Below are 9,759 nucleotides of genomic sequence, written 5' to 3'. Positions count from 1 at the left end.
ATGACATAGTCATAGATTATATAGTATGAAAAGACTCAAAACTTGTCCCACATATCATGAGTACACTTATAGCAGGCGTAAATGCAAAGAGTGGTCTTCCTATGTGGCATAACTTGTACAAGTAGAAAGCAGGTTCAATGGAGCTCAAGCGGTCCTATGTGACGACCGTCCAGAATAGATATGTAAATCAATTTTGGTGTATAGTAAACAAAGTGCAGGCTCAATACGTATATGTAACATTTCTTATAATGGATATGTAAACTTATCTTACAAGGACGCCGGTAACACGGCAACCACCAGGACAAACACACACAAAATGGAATTAAAACGAGCACATGTTGGTGCCCCTGCTACTCCGTTCACTACTCAGAGAACATAAGTTTACGAGTGTACATCTGCTGCGTCACTTGAGCATCTCCTCTAGGTCATCATATATAAATAGAGCGAAGCAAACAAATCAACATGAATCGACCCACTGGACTCGGATCACAAACCATATGTCAGCATCTTTAGATTTCAGCAAATGGGGCGAGGCTCACCGGGGGCGTACAAGCTCAGCATCCGGTTGGCGTGGTACGTGGCAGAGGAATGGGAATCCATCAGTAATCAGGAGAATGCGTGAGGTTACCATCAGCGGGAGGAAGGATTCATGTGCCTATCTATCTATGGTTGGTGGATCGGCCTGAGTTACGTGGGCGGTCAACGAACCAATCGTACATAGTAGATCTCTCCGACGCCGCGCGCATTCGAGTGGATCTCGAGCTAGCGAGCAGAGAGGGAGACGGAGACGGAGAGCATTGACGATACCATGGGATGACGGGGTCGGAGGCGGAGGCGCGGCGGGATGCGGGGAGGACGATGGTCTCCGGGACGCGCTTGTTGAGGTCGCGGAGGATCTCGACGAGCGGGCACGTGATCCCCGATGGCGCGGCGTTGAGCGGCACCACGTAGTTTCCCGTGGAGGCTGCCGCGGCCACCACCGCCCTCCCCTCCCCCGCCGCTCCGGCACGCGCACGTGCACTCGGTTGCGGGGGAGCGGCGAGGAAGCGAGGGTCCGTGCGAGGGAGGCCGAGGAGCAGGCGGCAATGGCTTTCATGGAGTGCCATGCCGTGGTCGTCGATGGTGGGGTGGGGGTTGCTGGTCGTCGATGGTGGGGTGGGGGCTGCGGCGGATCGAGAACAGGGAGGGAGATGGGGATCGAGGGGAGAGTTAGGGTTCCAGAGAGACTCGAGAGAGAGATGGGCACGACTGGTTGGGTTTGGTGGGTTTGTTGCAGTGGGTTGGATGGACGGATGGATGAACACATGGATGGGTGCATGGATGGACAGATGGTTGACATGTCACCGATCCATGTCACGAATGTTTCCACCAATCAGAATAAAATTTATGTAATTTTATTGTTTTTCTTTTGTTTCTCTTATATTTTACCCTCTTACCCTCTTATACCATTGTATTTTCCCTATTGTTTTGCTTTTACTTTTTCACATGATAAAATCCAAATATGATCTTTTGGAGTAGACAAGCTTGCATCTTAGAATTACAAACAATGTTGTCAAACGGACTTTTCATTTTCTTTGCACGAAAAATCCATTTTCCATTTTTTGAGTGTTCAAAGTGAGTTTTTTGTGAATGACCTACCATATATTTGTTTCAAAATTGTACCAAAACATTTTTATAAAATACTAGACCATATTTAATGTACAATTGACAAAATGGTTGGGTGTTAAAATCTTTTATCCACCTCTAGTGAAAAGGACAAATTATCGCCGATTCAGCAGGAAGCAGGTCAAATTTGAACTAGAGGTGCCTCATAGTTTTCTCATGATTTTTTTCCTAAAATCATTTTTAGGTAAACAAGTATCTATTTAATCATAGATCCAACAAAATTTTGGCAAGATTCAATCCCTAGCTATGAACGGTCATGCCCGCCGTTTCGACCGCATTTTGAAACGGACATAACAAATTAAAAAAAAAATCAAAAAATGGAAAACCTTTGCGCTGTGTCATAATATGTGACCAAGTTACGAGGAAAAATAATAAACTTGTAATATGGTGATTATTTTAAAAAAGAGTTCTAAGAAATGGGTTATCGTGTGTGAAGATTCATGGCTTTCAAGCCAAATGATCAATCTTATGGCCATATTCATGGCATAGTTTGTTGAAACAATCTAATATTATGCACAAGGGTACATATTGGAATGGCATACAATGTTGATTAAGGAAGTTTTCATTTTCCTTATAAGAAAAATTCATTTTCCATTTTTCAAGTGCCCGAAATGAGTTTTTCTGTGAAGGACCTACCATATATTTGTTTCAAAATTGTACCAAATCATTTTTCTAAAATATTAGGCCATATTTAATATACAATTGACAAAATGGTTGGGTGTTAAAAGCTTTTATCCACCTCTAGTGAAAAAGACAAATTGCCGTCGATTCAGTAGGAAGCGGGTCAAATTTCAACTAGAGGTGCCTCATAGTTTTCTCATTATTTTTTCCTAAAATCATTTTTAGGAAAGAAGTATCTGTTTAATCACAGATCCAACAAAATTTTGGCAAGATTCAATCCCTAGCTATGAACGGTCATGCCCGACGTTTCGACCGCATTTTGAAACGGGCATAACAAATTAAAAAAAATCAAAAAAATGCAAAACCTTCACGTTGTGTCATAATATGTGACCAAGTTACGAGGAAAAATAATAAACTTGTAATACAGTGATTATTTAAAAAAATCAGAAATGGGCTATCGTGTGTGAAGATTCATGGCTTTCAAGCCAAATGGTCAATCTTATGGCCACGTTCATGGCATAGTTTGTTGAAATGATCTAATATTATGCACAAGGGTGCATATTGAAATGGCAAACAATGTTGATTAAGGAAATTTTCATTTTCCTTGTATGTAAAATTCATTTCCATTTTACAAGTGCCCGAAATGAGTTTTTTTGTGAAGGACCTACCATATATTTGTTTCAAAATTGTACCGAATCATTTATATAAAATACTAGATCATATTTAATGTACAATTGACAAAATGGTTGGGTGTTAAAAGCTTTTATCCACCTCTAGTGAAAAAGACAAATTGCCGCCAATTCAGGAGGAAGCGGGTCAAATTTGAACTGCAGCTGCATTATAATTTGCTCTTTATTTTTCCTGGAAATCATTTATAAATACATAAGTATCTATTTAATAAGAATTACATGGTGTGGTGGCTTGACGCCGAGGTTTGGATGGTGGTCGAGTGCCCCAACTACAGAGCGCGTGAACTTGCATGTGAGCCGCGTGGTCACCGCGTTACCGTTGCGTTGCCACGCATTCTAGGTGGAATAGGCATGTCTCGTGGGTTAGACACTCCCTCGGTAGGTGTCAGTAAGAAGAATACAATAGAAGAATCTCACGAGGAGACCGAATTAAGCTCAAACATGAATTTAGCAGCCAAGTGTTTGATTAGCGGTGCGGGTAATGCACATAGACAATGGGCCTAAATTTTGGCTGAGGATGATCATCTACTAAGGAGACTCTCTTGCCAAAAATTTAGCTCGAAAGGATGAACTTAGGTGACACTTGCTTTGCAAAGTACCACACTGTGCAGAAATATGGATGTTGAAGCTGGGATCAAATGAATCAATGGATTGAGCTGAAATTTGGTGTATGATGTTAATTAGGGCATATGAAGGCACTATAAAATTTCATAAAGTTTGTATAAACAAAAATTATACTTCCTTCACAATACTCTCTACTGGATAGAATATTGGGAAACATATTGAGGGAAACTGGCTCAATTAAATTGAAAGGATCGATATGGTTGTCTAGAGGGGGGTGAATAGGCAACGACCACTTTTTATTTAATCTTAGCAAGTTAGGGTTAGCAACACAAAGGTTCTCTCAAATGTCAACAAAGGGGTGAACCTATATGATGCTACCAACGAAGATAACTAAGACAAGTAAGAGATAAACAACAACAAAAGCATACACAACGTAAAGGTTAGATATTACCGCAAGTGGAACCAATGAAGACGAGGATGTGTTACCGAAGTTCCTTCCCTTTGACAGGAAGTACGTCTCTGTTGGAGCGGTGTGGAGGCACAATGCTCCCCAATAAGCCACTAGGGCCATCGTATTCTCTTCACGCCCTCACACAATGCGAGGTACCGTGATTCCACTATAGGTTCCCTTGAAGGCGGTGACCGAACATTTATAAACAAGGTTGGGGCAAACTTCACACAAAGCTTGGAGGCTCCCAACAAGACCACGGAGCTTCACCACAATGGAATGTGGCTCCGAGGTGACCTCAACCGTCTAGGGTGCTCAAACACCCAAGAGTAACAAGATCCGCAAGGGATTGGCGGGGGAATCAATTTTTTCTTGGTGGAAGTGTAGATCTAGACCTTCTCAACCAATCCCTAGGAAATCAACAAGTTTGATTGGCTAGGGAGAGAGATCGGACACTTTTGAGCTTAGGGAGCAACAATGGAGCTTGAGAGGGTCAAAAGGTAGGGTTCTAGAGCAAGAAGAACCCTTTATATAGTGGGTGGAAAAATCCAACCGTTTTCCCACTCACAGCCCGAGCCGAGCGGTACTGCCACTGGCGGCAGCGGTACTACCGCTAGCACTCCAGCGGTACTACCACTGGCTGCAGCGGTACTACCGCTGAGCCCATGGTAGCGCACAGGCACTACCGGGCCAACCACCGTCAAGAAAGTCTTCGCAAAAAGTCCGACGAAGTACAACCGCTAGGAAGACGAAACTAAGTTCCTGGAGCGGTACTACCGCTGTCCAGGGGCGGTACTACCGCCGGCACAGCGGTACTACCGCCATCTCTAGCGGTACTACAGCCAGTCCCAACGGTACTACCGCCAGGGGCAGCGGTACTACCGCTTGGAGACCTTTTTGCAAGAGGAGATAAAACACAGGCGGGAACCACTCCAAAGTTGCACGGAAAGGGGAAGGAGATAAAGTGTGTGCGTGCAAACTTGATTCCACCCAAACATTTCCACTACGGATCCCCTCTTAATAGTATGGCGTTCCTACGACTCAAAGATAGAGAATTGTAGAGGACACCGTGCTTCTGTTCCACGGATGGTGTCGAATCGTCTTGTGCCGCTGACATGTATTATCTGAAAGCTTAATGCACACGATTAGTCCTTTACGGTACTCTCATCAATCACCAAAATTACTTAGGCATGAATATGTCCTAACAATCTCCCCCTTTTTGGTGGATTGATGACAATACCGGATTTGCACAGTAGATAGCATGAACATAAAGAAAAATAATATAGATGATTGAAGAGCATATGACTCGCAGCATATGATAGAAATAAGTCTCACATCACACAAAGCAAAGATAGCAAACACAACCAAGTTCAGAGCAAACACGATAAAGATAAACAAATCTAAAGCAAAACACAAATCTAGCTCCTAGACTCTCTCCCCCTTTGGCACAAGACACCAAAAAGGGGCACACCTAACGACACAGGTGGTCATTCCGCATCCTCATCATCCCCAGACCCGTCTGTGGCATCCGGATCCTGCTCCTCCTCAATGTCCTCCTCAGAAGCCTCCTCCTCTGCATCAGACCCAGTCCACTTATAACCTTGAGCTCGCATCCAATCAGACTCTGGAGTGATGTCGTCCTCTGAGCTGCTTGAGATAGCTACATCAAGGGTCCTTAAGACACGCTTGTGCCTCTGACGGTTCTCTTTCTGGGCCACATGAGACTGATATTGGCCCTTGGCCTGCATACAGAAGACAGTGTTCATTTGATCTTTCAGTTTCACTGCCCAAGATGGCATAGCAGAAGAGCGGGTCTGTGAAGCAGGTCCTCCGCCAGCAGCAGTCTATGTGTCTGTGTCCATGTGCTGAGAAGAAGTGGATGGGCTGGCCCATTTGTCTTTGATACGAAGCTTGATAGGATCATGCACAAAATAGTCAGCCTGAAGAGGAAAGGGATCGACCAGATAGACCTCATGCCACCTCTTCTGAATATAGGCAAACAAGTAGGGCCCGTAGATGGGAACCTTGCGGTTCATGATGCAGTTCCAGAGCTCATTGAACATCACGTGGGCAATGTCGAGAGGCGCAGTCTTCTTAGACTTAGCCTCCTCACATAGCAGAAGCATCTCAGCTAGATGACCATGCACCTCGTCAAAGTTGCCAATGCGAGGGAAGAGAGAGTTGCGGAAGATCTGATGCCTGATATCCAGATGCTTGGGAAGCACACCTTTCTTCACATAAAGTTGCTGCAGCCTGTCCTTGGGGATGGCACTGGATGAAGAAGGAGCATGAGGACGCATCCCAAGAACAGTTTCGTCCCCCTGAAAGTCAATTTTGAGAAACTGCATGAACTCTCACCAGGAACCTGTCATCTTCTGAGTGCCGGTCATCCAAGTCATGGTGCGCACGTCATCAGGTGCAAAGTGAACAGTGACATAGAACTGAGCCACAATATCTGGATCAAAGTCTTGTCTGAAGGTGATGATCTCTGTAAGGCCAAGCTTTTCAATCAATGAGAGAGCCTCACCAAAGTAGTCCGGATTCCGCCGAAGGTGAGCAAGGTCAATCCACTACACTCAGACAAAAATCTTCTTGAAGGGCTTGATGATGTAGCGATAGATCATGTAGTGATCCCGTGACCAAACATACTCGATATTCTTGATCTGAGCCTTGTCTTCAAGATAGTGATTGCAGTTGCGGAATAGTAGAAAATCCTTAGGGGGCATAGTGCGAACGTTGACCCCCTTGTTCTTGGAAGCAGTCTTCTTGAAGGACCTCTTCTTGGGAGTCAGACCGGAAGTGGCGGAGCTCTCTGGAGCCTCTGAAGTGCGATACTGCTTCGGTTGGGTGTCACGTGGGGGATTCGAGCGGCAAGCACCACCTATGACACACAAGACACACACCCAAAAAGAGCGACAGGAGGAGTCAAGGCAATGGTCACAAGAATCATAAGAATAAACACACATTGCCAAACACAAGGAAAAATATCTTCCTGGCGGTAGTACCGCTAGGGTCCTCGCGGTAGTACCGCTACCCCTGGCGATAGTACCGCTGGGGTCCTAGCGGTAGTACCGCCAGGCTGGCGGTAGTACCGCTAGGGAGTTGACTTTCATATCTGAATATAAAGAAACCCACAAGAACTTCTAGATTTGATTCAAAAGGTCCACGGTGACTGCAAAAACCCATTATAAGAAACACCATAGCCCTAACATATGGGGACCTCAAGAACATCTAGATGGAGACATGCCTAGTTGAGGAGATTCAAGTTTTAGATCTACTCCAAGAGAAGTATGATAAGAACTATTCGATCTAAAACATGGAGAACTAGGGCATGTCAAAATAAATGCAATGAATCATAGAACCTAAACTCCCCTAGGATATCTCCTTCGTTCCATCCAAAAACTAAGCACAAAACTAAACACAATTCTGCTTCTTTGAAGACCAACTTACCAGTGAGCGACCAAGGAATTGGCATCCTCCAAAAGTTGACTTCCTCTCCACACAATCTCCTGCCCAATCTGAGTCAGAATAGCCCACTAGATTGAAGTTAGCTCCTTTGGGATACCATAGACCAAAGTTTGGGGTATGAGCCAAATATCGAAAGATTCGCTTAACAGCCATATAATAACTTTCTTTTGGTGCGGATTGAAACCGTGCACAGATCCCTACACTCAATATAATATCTGGTCTAGATGCACAAAGGTAAAGGAGGGATCCAATCATGGAGCGATATACCTTTTGATCCACTGCTTTACCATTGGGATCAGTGTCAAGCTTGCATCTTGTTGGCATGGGGAACTTGACCGGCTTGACATCCTCGAGCTCGAACCTCTTGAGCATGTCTTGAGTGTACTTGGCTTGTTTGATGAAGGTCCCTTCTAAGCCTTGTTTAATCTCGAATCCGAGGAAGAACTTCAACTCACCCATCATAGACATCTCAAATTTCTCGGTCATTAGTGCAGCAAATTCTTCATTGAAAGAAATGTTAGGAGAACCAAAAATGATATCATCAACATATAGTTGGCATATGAACAAATCCCCTTTAACCCTCTTAGTAAAAAGAGTGGGATCTATCTTCCCAATTTCAAACCCACGATCTTGTAACAACTCAGTAAGATACTCATACCACACACGTGGGGCTTGTTTAAGGCCATAGAGTGCCTTATTAAGTTTGTACACATGATTGGGGAGCTTGGGATGTTCGAATCCCGGGGGTTGTTTGACATAGACCAACTCATTCAAAGGACCATTAAGAAAAGCACTTTTCACATCCATTTGTTGTAATTTGAAATTATGATGAGAAGCAAATGCAAGCAGCATGCGAATAGATTCTAGACGAGCAACAGGGGCAAAGGTTTCACCGTAGTCGATACCCTCGACTTGGGAGTAGCCTTGAGCCACCAATCTTGCCTTCTTTCGAATCACAATCCCATTGGCATCTTGCTTGTTTTTGAAAATCCATTTGGTCCCGATGACATTATGTTCCTCCTTTGGTCTTGGCACTAAATCCCAGACTTGATTACGCTCGAAGTTGTTGAGTTCTTCATGCATGGCCATAAGTCAATCCTCATCATCGAGCGCTTCATGTACCTGTTGAGGTTCACCATACGGAACAAACGCGTGATGCTCACAATAATTCCAAATCTGTTGACGAGTGGATACTCCCCTTTTCAAACTGCCAAGCACATTCTGCATAAGATGTGACTTGACTCTTAGCTTGTTCGCAATCTTGGCTGCTCGACGCTCCAAGAGTTCTGCATTAGATAACTGGGGAGCATTGAGTTGATTACTTTGCTTGCCCTTCCGTTTTGAGCCTCCCTTGGCACCAGTAGTCCTTTTTGGCGTTGCAGAAGGGAATTGCGAGACAGTATCCTGATCAACTTGATTTTCGACTTGAGCAGGTTCACTGGTTTGTACTTGTTCTTGTGGTTGGTCTTGAACTTGATCTTGTGCTTCTATTTGGTCTGGATCTTGTAGTTGCACTTGATCTTGATCTTGAGCAGGTTCGGAACCTTGGGTAAGTGCTTGTACATCATGGGACACATCACCATCTTTGGGCAATTGATCTTATCCTTGAGCTTGTTCAACTTGTTGAGGGTCTTCTCTTTGTTCATCGGAAGCGTGTGGGGCTTGTGAGGATGATGGCTCCACTTGAGTAGAGCATTGTCCTTCTCCTTCGGCCACAAGGGGTTCCTCAATGGGGAGTATTTGACCAATCCCCATTCTTATTATGGCTTGGGGAGGAATTTCATGACCTACATCACAAAGACCACTTTGCTCCACTTGGGAGCCATTATTTTTATCAAACTCCACGTTACACGTCTCCTCAATGAGTCCGGTGGACTTGTTGAGGACACGGTAATCATGAGAGTTTGTAGCATAACCAACAAAGATGCCCTCTTGTGCTCTAGAATCAAATTTAGCTAAACGTGCACCTTTCTTGAGAATGAAACACTTACAACCGAATACCCAGAAGTACTTGAGATTGGGCTTGTTTCCGGTGAGAATCTCATATGGGATCTTGTTCAAGCCTTTGCGGATATAGAGCCGATTGGACGTATGACATGTTGTGTTGATGGCTTCAGCCCAAAAGTTATATGGAGATTTGAATTCCGCCATCATTGTTCTTGCAGCATCCATCAATGTCCGTTCTTCCTTTCTGCCACACCATTTTGTTGAGGGGTATATGGTGCTGAATATTGATGTTTTATCCCCTCATCACCTAGAAACACATCCAAGGTGTAGTTCTTGAACTCGGTGCTGTTGTCACTT

At 44.4% G+C, this 9,759-nt stretch overlaps 1 pseudogene; it reads right to left on the bottom strand.

Annotated features, from left to right (window-relative positions):
• Positions 1 to 516: 516 nt before the first annotated feature.
• On the bottom strand, positions 517 to 1,096 carry LOC123450728 (annotated as a pseudogene).
• Between the last annotated feature and the right edge of the window lie 8,663 nt (positions 1,097 to 9,759).

Source organism: Hordeum vulgare, chromosome 4H, assembly GCF_904849725.1.
Source record: "Hordeum vulgare subsp. vulgare chromosome 4H, MorexV3_pseudomolecules_assembly, whole genome shotgun sequence".
NCBI lineage: Eukaryota > Viridiplantae > Streptophyta > Magnoliopsida > Poales > Poaceae > Hordeum > Hordeum vulgare.
This window is presented reverse-complemented; position numbering and strand designations above follow the sequence as displayed.